Genomic DNA, 13,929 nt, shown 5'->3' on the forward strand with positions numbered 1-13,929 from the left:
GACTAAATATATTTAATAAAAATGGCTTATTTAGAAAATCATTGTAGCACAGTTATTTAACCCAAACTATAAATTAATTGAAACCTTCATCTGTGATATGTAACAAAGTACAGTACTACTGGTGCCATAATAACTTACCACGCATCAGGGTTGTAAATATTTTATGCTGCATCTGCACGGCAGAAATAATGCAGTTTGACACCGCTTTAACTGCCATGGCTCAATGCTATGGAATTCTAGAATTTGTACTTTTGTAAGATATTCAGCCTTCTCTGACAGTTGCTCTGATGCCACAACAAACTGCAAATCCCAGGATTCCATAGCATTGAGCCATTGCAGTCAAAGCAGTTTCAAGCTGCATTAAGTCTGCAGTGTGGCAACAGCCTTACTCCAGGCAACATGGCCAATGATAAGGGATTATGCACATTATAGTCTGAAACATGAGACAAGGAGAAGTTTCCCACCTCTGAATGTGTGTGGCCTCATCCTTTTTCTGGTTTCATAGAAATAACTTTCCCTGAGTTCAGTGAGACTTTTACTTACATCCAGTGAAGCTTTTTATTTCTTTCAGCCCTTTGAAATCAACTGAGTATAAAGTCTGGTGCTTTTCTTTGTGGCGGATCAACTGTGTTGACTGCCTCTTTGTACGGTCTTTGGGGATGCAGTTATGGGAGCCATCATGATTGAGTCTTCAAACTTTTCTCCTGCAGCACAATTTTTAATCCAAATGACTTTAGCTTCTGTATAATGGTAAAACATATAGAATAGTGTTCCATATTATATAATTGGAGTCTTATTGGATTGTTACTAACTACTAATTTATTTTTCATAATCATGCCTATTGGGTTGTTTGTTTGTATTTATTTATTTATTTATCTACATTGTACAAATTATATGATCCATAATTAATTATATGCACTTTTTTTGGTCCCTTCCCTCTTCCTCACAAACGGCCGCACAGTATTTACAGTACGGCGGGTTACAGACCGCCATTAAAGTACGCGCGGAGCGCGTACTAGGGTTAGGAAGGGGCGGTGCTTCTGCACCCCCTAACCCTAGTACGCGCTCTGCACGCACAAAATGGCAGCGGCCGTTCCACATGGCCGCCACCATGATGGCATCACGAACGCACCGCCTCCAAACGAGGTGCGCGGATGTGACGCCATCACTCTGCGCGAGGGCGCTTAACTCGCCATTTCCGCGGAGCAGGAAGGAGCTCAGAAACTGAGCTCCTTCCTGGTTTGCGTCGCTGGACGCAGCCTTCAGACGGCTGCGCCCAGCTATGCAAGGGAGAAAGGGGCCAAGCAACCCCTTTCTCCTCTTCCCCGCTGCCGCGGGGTGTCCTTGGGGCTTGAAGCCCCAAGGACACCCGTTTCCAGGCTGCGGGGAAGCAGCCTTTTGCCGCTTCCCTGCGGCCTGGAAAGCGGCGGATCGGGGGCTCAGCGGCTGCCGTTCTGGCTGCTGAGGCCCCGATACACCGGGGAAAGGCGCGCCTACAGGCCGCCCAAAAGGGGCGGTCTGTAACGTGCCCACATTCCATTTAAATTAACAATCATTCTTGGAGATGTGGAATATAACATTAATTATTTTTTACGCTCTTCATACCCCATTTTCTTCTACTTTCTTAGACTCTGTGCAGACCGGCTTTAAAAGCTGGGTTGGAGGTGGAGTCGGGGTGTAGCATCCATATGATGCATGCCCTGGCTCTGCCCCGAGGGTGATGTGACACTGCATGCCACACCACACAGCATGCGGTGTCACAGCGCTCCTCTTCAGACACAGTGCCAAAGGAGCACTGTAAAGCTGCACCACCGTGGCTATCACACCCTTTCCAGGACACAAAAAGTAGCTGCTTTTTGTGGTTCCTTTTCATGCTCTGGAAAGGCCAGATCGGGACCACAGCGTGCGGTTGCCGCAGCTCCAATCTAGCTGTAGAAGGGGCAGCTGGAAACCGCTCCTTCAGGACTGTCTGCACAGCACTTATGTCACAATTTCCCATTTATCTATCCCCAATTCTTAGGTCTTCTTTCCCTAAGGATATCAAATAATATATATTCTTTTATATATTTAAACAAATAAGGCTTACTCCAATTTGATTTCTTTTTGCATCCTCCAGCAATCACTGCATAGACGGCTTTTCAGATTTGTTTCATTACCCTAATTCCAGTTCCCTTAGTGAGGAGTTAAACGATTGTCTGCTTAACTGTATCTCTATCCCTATTATTATAAATTCTCTTAGTTTCTGTCCAAAATTCTTGAACAAATGGATATTCCTATCACATATGTATAAAAATCCCATTTACTCCACAACCATACCAACATTTTGACTGGAATCATGTCTTTTTGGGATTGAGGACGATGCTGTTGGAAAAGGAGAGGTCAAGTGGTATGATGTAAGGTCTCTTCTGTTCTTTCTAATCCTTATTCCTAACCTATTGCCACAAACTATCTGGCTCTGCCACTGAGATTTTCTGAGCAACTGATCCTAGGATCATAATCAACTAAGAATCCTGATAACTGCCTGTTCCCTGCTCAGCAAAGTCTGCAAACAGATCATAACAGTTGAGACAGGGCAGCAGTGTATCCTATGGTATCCATAAGAAATAGAGCCTGCACAGTGTCATCATTTGAGTGTTGGACTAGAACTCCAAGAGACTACAGATTGAATCCTTGTTTATCCCTGGGAACCTACTGAGAGACTCTGGGCAAGTTATACTCCCACATCCTCAGGGGAAGGCAGTCACAAATGTCTTCTGAATAAAACTTGCTAAGAAAACACTATGAGAGGTAGCCTTAAGTCAGAGTAGATTTGACACATAACAACCACCACCAGAGAAAACACATCCATAAGTTCAAGTGTGCAAGTGATATCTATGATATACATTCGCTTCTTTAAACATCCATGTGCACTTATATAAATAACCGCACTGGTCTAGTTTCTCAAGATGTGCATATATGGAGTTTCAGGGTTTGTTTGTTTTTACTTCCACTTAGGATATATTTATTGCAAAAAAAAAATATCAGTGTTACATCAGTGTTTTCTGTGCAATTATGGCATGTGCTGCTATCCTAAAAGATCCTCTGGAAAGTTGGTGTGACCTGAGTCTGACAAGTCTTATTCAGTTGGCCTTCTTAGCCATCTACCCCAAAGTGAGGTACAGCTGGTGGCTACCAGAGAAAGAGGCTTTTCCATGATGGAATGAGAACTACAGAGAGGGATGGCCCACATGTCAACTTGTTTCCGCTGTAATCTGCTGTTCCACCAACAGGCATCAACCATTGGATCCTGCTCCATTAATAAAATAAATGGTGGAAACATAAGATGCACGTTGAATGTAAGTGGAATGGATGCCCCTCAGGTATGTTGGTATCCTGAAAGAAGTTCATAGTACTCATCCCCCTCAGTCCCCTTGTGAATTTAGTTTAGCATAATACACAGACACACACACACACAGACACACACACTGTATACAGAGAGAGAGAGAGAGCCAGGGTGGTGTAGTGGTTTGAGCATTGGATTATGATTACAGAAACCAGGGTTTGAATCCAAGTTCAGCCCTAGAAACCTACTGGGTGACCTTAGGGAAGTCACATTCTCTCAAGCTCAGAGGAAGGCAAAGGCAAACCCCTTCTCAACAAATCTTGCCAAGAAAATTCCATGAGTCTATCATTCTTTTATTTATTTTTAAAAAAACTGTGAGCCACTTTGAGTCTCAATTTTTGGGGAAAAGCAGGATAATATAACAACAACAAAAACAACAATAACAATAGCAATAATAGGGTTGCCATAAGTCAGAAATTGCTTGGAAGCAAACAACAACTACAACAAGAGACATATCCAGCTCAGAGTCTCCCAGTGATTTGGAGTCTGATTAACAAATTGTAAGCCGCTCTGATAGCCTTGGCTGAAGAGCGGGGTATAAATTATTATTATTATTATTATTATTATTATTATTATTATTATTATCATCATCATTATTATTAAGTGCTATAACTGTGTAGTGGAGAAAGGATCCCCAGTTCATACCGGCAATGTAGTTACAGCTGAAGAGAGACCAATGCTCAATGTTAAGTACTCTTCATATTCCAAAGGGTGGGGCCGGCTAATTTCTTTTAGCAAAATCAGAAATGAATCTTGCAGCATCTTGGAACTGTGCAGTTTATAATGGCATTAATTTTTACATTTATAATTAATTAATTAATTAATTATAACACAAATAATCTAATTTACAAACAAAATAATATGCTATCAAATATAAAGAAACCAGAGGAAGAGAAAAAGAAGAAGAGAAAAAGGAAAAAATAGTAGAAAAGATAAAGAAAAGAGAGAGAGAAGAAATACATAAAACTAAATACATAAAAAATTGGAAGACCCCCTCCCATCCTTATTGTAATGAAAATAAAAATAAAAAAGATAAAAATATTATTCTACCATTACAGATCCAACAAAATAATTCTACTAAAATTACTAACTGCCGTTGTTGTTGTGTGCCTTCTAGTCCTTTCTGGCTTATGGCGACCCTAAGGCAAACTTACCAAGGGGTTTTCTTGGTAAGATTTGTTCAGAGATGGTTTGCCATTGCCTTCCTCAGAGGCTGAGTGCACATGATATGTTTGCCTTCAAATCATTTCTAACTTATGGCAACCTTATTATGATTATGATGATGATTATTAATTTTCCTGGTACTGGTACTGATTTCCTGATATTTTCTGGTACTGGTACTGATTCACTTTGTGGTCCTGGAATTTTCTCCCTGAAATTTGAACTTACATTTTCATGAGTGTTTTTATAAATGGGAGATTCCCCCCCTGCTCTGCATGCTTGCAAATTTCCTACACATCCCACAGAGATATTTAATATTAGTTTATAGGTGCAGAATTATTGTGTGACCATTCTTTCCTTCCTTATTCTTCCGCGCCCAAAAAACTGTAGGTAATTTGTATGCAACAACACTACTCTGGTTACTACAGTATGAACTGACAATTTAGAAAAGTTTTTAGGCCCCTATGGTCGGACACAACTTGACAATCTTGTCAACAGGGAATACATTTACCTTTAGGTTTTATTTGGTCATGTCCTCCATTTTTCTTGAATACCCTACATTTTGAGGTGCCTTCTCCTCCTTTGCAGTGAGGATGTCTGTTCACCTTAAGCAAGATTAGAAATTGTCTTGGTGTGGAAAGATCTTAAAGGATTGTCTTTAGATCAGTGGCAAGTATCTGGAACATGGCACTTATGGAAAAACTGAAAGCACAAGTTCTTAAACATGCACATTTATTAGATAATTTCTAGTTTCCATACTTTGACTTTGCTAACAATAGTTCTCATGTTGTTTGTCCTCCAAAACCTTGTGGAGTGGTGTACTCTCTATTTCCATCTGAAGAAAGCAGGCCATATTGTGGCTTACACATTTGTTATAAACAGTATTTTAAAAAATTAACCCTTCTCTGTCAGAGAGCTCTAGTGCCACAACAAACTACAAGTCTCAGATTCCATAGCATTGAGCTATGGCAGTTAAAGTAGTGTTAAACTGCATTATTTCGGCAGAGCGATTAGACCACAGTCCTTCAGATAGCCTGGGTTATACATCACAACCAGCACTTTGAATTGTGCCAAGAAATGGACCAGCATTTAGTGGAGTTGTAGCTGTTGCAGCAAGGGTGTTTGTATGCTCCCTGTAACCAGCCCCCATTCCAAATCTCTATCCTCTTATGCATTGGCTTCTGGTGAGGAATAATTAGGGTTTGCTGTTATAGAATAAGACAGAGCAGGAATAATCCCTATAAAGTACACTTCAACATGTTGAAAATAGCATGCACTAAGGAAGTGGGAAGGGAAAAAAAGGCACTGTTGTTGATTTAGAAACCGCAGGCCCACGTATGTCCTTCTGTAGTATCCCCTTTTAGGACAGCAATACATCGGCAAACACAAAGTCATGGGATGGGGAGTCTAAATGTGGCATAATAGCTCATTTATTTTCCTTCACCCTGTACACATTAAATGTTGGCACTTATAGCTGACAGATAAACAGACTGTGCTCTCTTTAGAGAAGACACACAGGGTGTGCACGTTGTCAGCTTTGCAGGCCAAAAATAACAAACCACAGATGTATGCATTGAGAGAGACAGTGAGAGAGAGAGAGAGAGAGAGGAACTGCACTCTGAGTCTAACACAGGATAAGAGAGGGAGGCTGTGAGTAATGCAGGCCTTAAACCTCCAACTATTAAACAAAGGTTGGTTCAGCTGCTGTCAGGCTTGGGACAGATGGAACTAGCAGAAAATATAGAGCTTAGGGAAGTTACTTCTGAGGACTGTAACTCCCCAAATCCCCTAGTCAGCATGGCCATTGGCACCATGCAACCCTTTCCAGAGACAAAACATTCTCAGGCTTTGCCCACCATCACTTCCTTGCCCAGATGCCAGTGCATAGAGAAACTGTGGCACTGTGACATCACCCATGAGAGACAATCGGGACATGCAGCATTAGAGGTAAACTGAGGATAAAGGGGGAAGAGGAAGAGAGAAAAACTGGGAAAATTTTAAAAGCAGCTGAAAAAGTGGGATGACAGAATTGAGACTGTCAAATCGGGACAGTTAGTGGGTATGCGATTACAGTGGTACCTCGGGATACGAAATCCCAGGTTACGAATTTTTCGGGATACGAAAAATCCCATAGGAATTATTGTTTCGGGTTACGAAAGTTTTTTCGGGTTACGAAAAAACTCCGGCGCTATTTTAAATGGCGCGGCAGAGCCGCGGCTTTTTCCCCATTAGCGCCTATGGCATTTGGCTTACGAAGCTTTTCGGTTAAGAAGCGGCCGCGGAACGAATTAATTTCGTAACCCGAGGCCACCACTGTATAGCCTACCGTTCCACTAAAGGATTATTCAAATGGTGAAAATAATCTGGTAGAATGGTTGAATCTTTGTTGTTCACATGCATTTCGAATGCATGTGATTAAGTTTTTTGTGGGGCTGCCAAATGGCTGCATGAATAATCAATGTGAATAGGCCTGGGATAAAACTCGCATGCGCTTGAACGTGCTTTGTATGCATTCACACCATCGATTCCATGTTTATGCAAGTACTGGCATTTGTGAGCACCCGAACTTGCAGAGATGTGGTTCCATTGTGTGAATAATAACCCAGAATACATGAGTGAGATTATTTGCATAGTCACACTTACAAAACAACATCTGAATAACCCCTACAAGTAGTGCTCAAGGGGACTAACATAAAAATATACAAAATAAAATACAGCTTTCTAACTAAAATATTTAAATCTGCTAGAAACATATAAACCTTTCAAACCAAATGGAAACAAACGTATATGTTCTGTCACAAGGTCTCAACCCGTCTAAACTAACTGTGGGAACAAGAGTTGCTTGTAGGGAGACTGTGTGAACTGATACATAGTAAGATTGCAATAAAGTCTGAATCAGAATTTAAAGCGTGACTGTTTGATATATTGTTTTAAGGTTTTTAACTTGTATGAAATTTTGATGTATTGTACTCCATTGTATTGTAATATGTTATAGCTGATATGTGAACCGCTTTGATGCTGGAGGAAAGCGGTATATAAATAAAGTTTTATTATTTATTTATAATGTTCTGCCTCCTGGGAGTCATCTCCATGTGTTCATAATCAGAAATTATTTCTTGACATGTACTGATGTGAAAAAACGAAGAACTAGGACTAAATATATTTATAAAAATGGCTTATTTAGAAAATCATTGTAGCACAGTTATTTAACCCAAACTATATTAATTGAAACCTTCATCTGTGATATGTAACAAAGTACAGTACTACTGGTGCCATAATAACTTACCACGCATCAGGGTTGTAAATATTTTATGCTGCATCTGCACGGCAGAAATAATGCAGTTTGACACGCTTTAACTGCCATGGCTCAATGCTATGGAATTCTAGAATTTGTACTTTTGTAGATATTCAGCCTTCTCTGACAGTGCTCTGATGCCACAAAACTGCAAATCCCAGGATTCATAGCATTGAGCCATTGCAGTCAAAGCAGTTTCAAGCTGCATTAAGTCTCAGTGTGGCAACAGCCTTACTCCAGCAACATGGCCAATGATAGGGATTATGCACATTATAGTCTGAAACATGAGACAAGGAGAAGTTTCCCACCTCTGAATGTGTGGGCCTCATCCTTTTTCTGGTTTCATAGAAATAACTTTCCCTGAGTTCAGTGAGACTTTTACTTACATCCAGTGAAGCTTTTTATTTCTTTCAGCCCTTTGAAATCAACTGAGTATAAAGTCTGGTGCTTTTCTTTGTGGCGGATCAACTGTGTTGACTGCCTCTTTGTACGGTCTTTGGGGATGCAGCTATGGGAGCATCATGATTGAGTCTCAAACTTTTCTCCTGCAGCACAATTTTTAATCCAAATGACTTTAGCTTCTGTAAATGGTAAAACATATGAATAGTGTTCCATATTATATCATTGGAGTCTTAGTGGATTGTTACTAACTACTAATTTATTTTTCATAATCATGCCTATTGGGTTGTGTGTTTGTTTGTTTGTATTTATTTATTTATTTATTATCTACATTGTACAAATTATATGATCCATAATTATTATATGCACTTTTTTGGTCCCTTCCCTCTTCCTCACAAACGGCCGCACAGTATTACAGTACGGCGGGTTACAGACCGCCATTAAAGTACGCGCGGAGCGCGTACTAGGGTTAGGAAGGGGCGGTGCTTCTGCACCCCCTAACCCTAGTACGCGCTCTGCACGCACAAAATGGCAGCGGCCGTTCCACACGGCCGCCCCATGATGGCATCACGAACGCACCGCCCCAAACGAGGTGCGCGGATGTGACGCCATCACTCTGCGCGAGGGCGCTTAACTCGCCATTTCCGCGGAGCAGGAAGGAGCTCGAAACTGAGCTCCTTCCTGGTTTGCGTCGCTGACCGCGCTTCAGACGGCTGCGCCAGCTATGCAAGGGAGAAAGGGGCCAAGCAAACCCCTTTCTCCTCTTCCCCGCTGCCGCGGGGTGTCCTTGGGGCTTGAAGCCCCAAGGACACCCGTTTCCAGGCTGCGGGAAGCAGCCTTTTGCCGCTTCCCTGCGGCCCGGAAAGCGGCGGATCGGGGCTCAGCGGCTGCCGTTTCTGGCTGCTGAGGCCCCTATACACCGGGGAAAGGCGCGCCTACAGGCCGCCCAAAAGGGGCGGTCTGTAACGTGCCACATTCCATTTAAATTAACAATCATTCTTGGAAATGTGGAATATAACATTAATTATTTTTTACGCTCTTCATACCCCATTTTCTCACTTTCTTAGACTCTGTGCAGACCGGCTTTAAAGCTGGGTTGGAGGTGGAGTTCGGGGTGTAGCATCCATATGATGCATGCCCTGGCTCTGCCCCGAGGGTGATGTGACACTGCATGCCACACCACACAGCATGCGGTGTCACAGCGCTCTCTTCAGACACAGCCCAAAGGAGCACTGTAAAGCTGCACCACCGGGCTATCACACCCTTTCCAGGACACAAAAAGTAGCTGCTTTTTGTGGTTCCTTTCATGCTCTGGAAAGGCCAGATCGGGACCACAGCGTGCAGTTGCCGCAGCTCCAATCTAGCTGTAGAAGGGGCAGCTGGAAACCGCTCCTTCAGGACTGTCTGCACAGCACTTATGTCACATTTCCCATTTATCTTTCCCCATTCTTAGGTCTTCTTTCCCTAAGGATATCAAATAATATATATTCTTTTATATATTAAACAAATAAGGCTTACTCCAATTTGATTTCTTTTTGCATCCTCAGCAATCACTGCATAGACGGCTTTTCAGATTTGTTTCATTTACCCTAATTCCAGTTCCGAGTGAGGAGTTAAACGATTGTCTGCTTAACTGTATCTCTATCCCTATTATATAAATTCTCTTAGTTTCTGTCCAAAATTCTGAACAAATGGATATTCCTATCACATAGTATAAAAATCCCATTTACTCTCCACAACCATACCAACATTTTGACTGGAATCATGTCTTTTGGGATTGAGGACGATGCTGTTGGAAAAGGAGAGGTCAAGTGGTATGATGTAAGGTCTCTTCTGTTCTTTCTAATCCTTATTCCTAACCTATTGCCACAAACTATTGGCTCTGCCACTGAGATTTTCTGAGCAACTGATCCTAGGATCATAACAACTAAGAATCCTGATAACTGCCTGTCCCTGCTCAGCAAAGTCTGCAAACAGATCATAACAGTTGAGCGGGCAGCAGTGTATCCTATGGTATCCATAAGAAAGAGCCGCACAGTGTCATCATTTGAGTGTTGCGAGAACTCCAAGAGACTACAGATTGAATCCTGTTTATCCCTGGGAACCTACTGAGGAACTCTGGGCAATTAACTCCCACATCCTCAGGGGAAGGCAGTCACAAATGTCTTCTGAATAAAACTTGCTAAGAAAACACTATGAGAGGTAGCTTAAGTCAGAGTAGATTTGACACATAAAACCACCACCAGAGAAAACACATCCATAAGTTCAAGTGTGCAAGTGATATCTATGATATACATTCGCTTCTTTAAACATCCATGTGCACTTATATAAATAACCGCACTGGTCTAGTTTCTCAAGATGGTGCATTAGAGCACGCACTAGGGTTAGGGCGGTGCAGAAGCACTGCCCTTTTGTAACCCTAGTGCGTGCTTGTCACGCACTAAAGTGCCAGTTTGTAACCGGCCATTGGCAAGAAGTGTTAGGAGTTGTAATATGCAGAGACCTTGACTTTAAATTATTTTATGTTGTACAACATGTATTTATTGATTAGCTTGCAACAAGGAGTTCAAGGTGACATACATGGTTGGTCCCAATAACCTTAGTGCTGTACAGATGGGCGGCATGCAGTCCCCCCTTTACAGGGCGGATTGCGGCTATGGCAACCCCATACCACAGCCCTGATCTGGCCTCCGGAAGGTGCAAAAAGGAGCCACAAAAAGTGGATCCTTTTTGCACTCTCTATGGCCTCTGGAAAGTGCAAAAAGGAGCCACAAAAAGCGGCTCCTTTTTGCACTCTCCAAGGGTGCCATAGCTGTGGCAGCACAGCTTTATGATGACCCTTCGGTGCTGCATTGTGTAGATGCAGTGCCAGAGTCAAACCATGATAGCGCATACTGTGTAGACCAGTGTGCGCCAATGGCGCTCTGGGCGCGGAGCTAGGGCATCCAGTGTGCAGACATTGCACCCTGGCTCCGCCCACAGGCTGGCACTAAGTGCCAGTCTGTATAAGCCTTTAATTTTTTTCCCTCAAAGCAAGTTACTGTGTGAGATCATTTAGGCTGAAAGAGAATTTGGCTTTAGAGCCAAGTGGGTACTTGAACCTGGTTCTCCCCAGCTCCAGCCCAGCACTCTAGCCACACCAACATATTGCTTTCCAAGGTAACGCCTTAAAAGAGGGTGCAGGACTGCAATGCCTATCAGCCCCAGCCAAAAAATAGTGGAAGACAAATGGACAGCCACATTCCCTATCTGGGTTAAAGAGTCCGAAAGAAACATAACTCTCTGTATTTAGGAGCTTGAGTGATATACTCAAGTACCTGTGCAATGATAGTTTCCTGGATAGAATACTGGAGAAGGAGAATACTTTATTAGAACCTTAAGTGTTCAAAGCAGTTAGCGTACATCACCTTTCCAGTGATCTTGAAAGGTTGGACACTGCAAATAATTACAAACAGCCGATCAAAGAGCAGAGGCTAAGAAAGATTGGTTTGCCTTCAAAAATCCAGCAGACATATGGTTATGAAGAACAAGTGAAACAGAGACCTCTCGACTCTGTTACTTAATACTGTATTGATAACAGCAGCCGAACTCTCACTGTGCTAGGATGGTTCAGGGCTATCACTCCACCCTCAGAAGGGGAAAAGTACTTTCTACAATAGGGACAAATTTAACCAGTGACAAAATAAGGACCTAATCCTTTGGAGAACAGTACAACTACCTCTAATAGAGGTTGAACACTACCATTCCAGTCAAATGGACGACTCACCAACAGGACCGCAGCCTTGTCAGGATTGAGCTTCACTTCACTGGCCCACATACAGTCCATCACTGATCCTAGGCGCCAATTCAGCACTTCTACTGCCTCACCTGAATCAAATGAAAAAGAGAAAGACAATTAGGCATCAGCATATTGAGGGCACCACATTCGAGATCTTTGGACAGCTTCACTTGGTGGGTTTCATATTGATGTTGAACAGCCTTGAAGATAAGAGGGACCCTGTGAGACCATGCCACATAAAAGTTGGACCACAGTGTCACTAGTACTGCCTTCTAGAACTGGATCTCCAAGAAGAAGTGAAGTGACTGAATTTCAGTGCTCACAATTCCCAATTTACATAGAACAGCTGTTCACAACCTGTGGGTTGTGACCCCTTTGAGGGTCAAATGACCCTTTCACAGGGTTCGCCTAAGACCCAGGTTTGGTGTCATAATCTATAATACTCTAGTTCAGTAGTTCTCAACCTGTAGGTTGCGACCACTTTGCTGTTCTCAACCTGAGGGTCGCGGCATTAGGAAGGTTGAGAACCCCTGACCTAGAAAGATACTATGGTCAATGGTTGCAAACATCACCGAGAGGTATGGAATAACAAGCAGGAGTGTAAACCTTCATCTCTTTTCCAGCATTTACCATTCACTAGGCTTTTTGATTTCAATATCCATTTGTCCATGATATTGCCCCCGGGCAATTTGCCGCTTGAACTCAATTGTAAGCACAGTGGCCAAAGACAAACTCTAACTGCCAAAACTAAGTCTAATAGTAGTTTTCTTCCCCCCCCCCCCCTTTTTTAATTTTTATTGATTAAAATAACATCGTATCACATTCATCATATAAAACAACAAACAAAGCAGGTCTTTGATGAATTCATAGAGGTTAAGAAGACAAAAAAGTAAGTTGCGTCTGTTGGTAAGTTTTCTTCTTATTTTCATACAGTGGTACCTCGGGATACGAAATACCCAGGTTACGAAATTTTCGGGATACGAAAAAATCCCATTGGAAATCATTGTTCCGGGTTACGAATGTATTTTCGGGTTACGAAGAAAATTTTTGGTGCTTTTCGGCGCTTTTTCGCACGAAACGCGGCTTTTCCCCATTAGCGCCTATGGCAATTCGGCTTACGAAGGCTTTTCGGGTTACGAAAGCGGCCGCGGAACGAATTACTTTTGTAACCCGAGGCACCACTGTATTCTGGACATCTTATGCAGTTACTAGTGTTTCTTTCATCATCTTTCTTCATCTTATTCTTACCCCTTCTCGAACCTTCTCCTTACATAATCCAACCTACTTAAATCCTTCTTCTCCTTAGCCCCTTCTACTTCACATCTTCTTTCAACCATCATCAACTGAATCTTATTCATTCTCTTCCTCCACTCTTACCTTCTTACTATCTTACCTTCATTTCATTCAAAACGACTCACATGCTAACTTCCTCCTCAAGTCTTGACAGTTTCTTAACCTCTGCTCATGTGGATTTCCAAAATTAGTATTATTGGTTAACTTGTTTTTAATTCTTTGTTTGCTTTTCTATTTTTAAAGCCATTATTAATATGTTTGCTACTATTATAGAAGAAGAAAAATTGTGAATTCTGTCTTTATTCAGTTATGTACTATAATTATATAATCATTTATTTACATGTTTATTATTAACACAGAGGACTAACTAGACCTAAAGTTCTTCATCTCTCTCTTTCTCTACATATATGTATATACATGCTAAATTATCTCCAACACTGTCCTGCTATTTCTTATATTCCTTCCAGCTTGGTCCGCAATTTAACTTTATATGATTCTCTAAATAAATATATTTTAGGGTCATTTGCTAATCAATATTATTTCTATTTTCCACATATGTTAAAATTGGTTCCCATTCTTTAAGAGTTTCCTCCAGGGGTTTGAGGGACATTTTTGGGGACA

General features: G+C 41.9%; 1 protein-coding gene across 2 annotated transcripts in view; it reads right to left on the minus strand.

Moving 5' to 3' along the window:
• MCRS1 (microspherule protein 1) overlaps positions 1-13,929 on the minus strand; it is a 554,896-nt gene that overhangs the window by 535,075 nt on the left and 5,892 nt on the right. For both annotated transcript variants that reach the window (XM_042448663.1, XM_042448664.1), the window contains exon 2: positions 12,004-12,104. The gene's annotated coding sequence lies outside the window, so the exon portion shown is untranslated. The remainder of the gene's footprint in view (positions 1-12,003; positions 12,105-13,929) is intronic.

Source organism: Sceloporus undulatus, chromosome 2 (assembly GCF_019175285.1).
Source record: "Sceloporus undulatus isolate JIND9_A2432 ecotype Alabama chromosome 2, SceUnd_v1.1, whole genome shotgun sequence".
Taxonomy (NCBI): Eukaryota; Metazoa; Chordata; class Lepidosauria; order Squamata; family Phrynosomatidae; genus Sceloporus; species Sceloporus undulatus.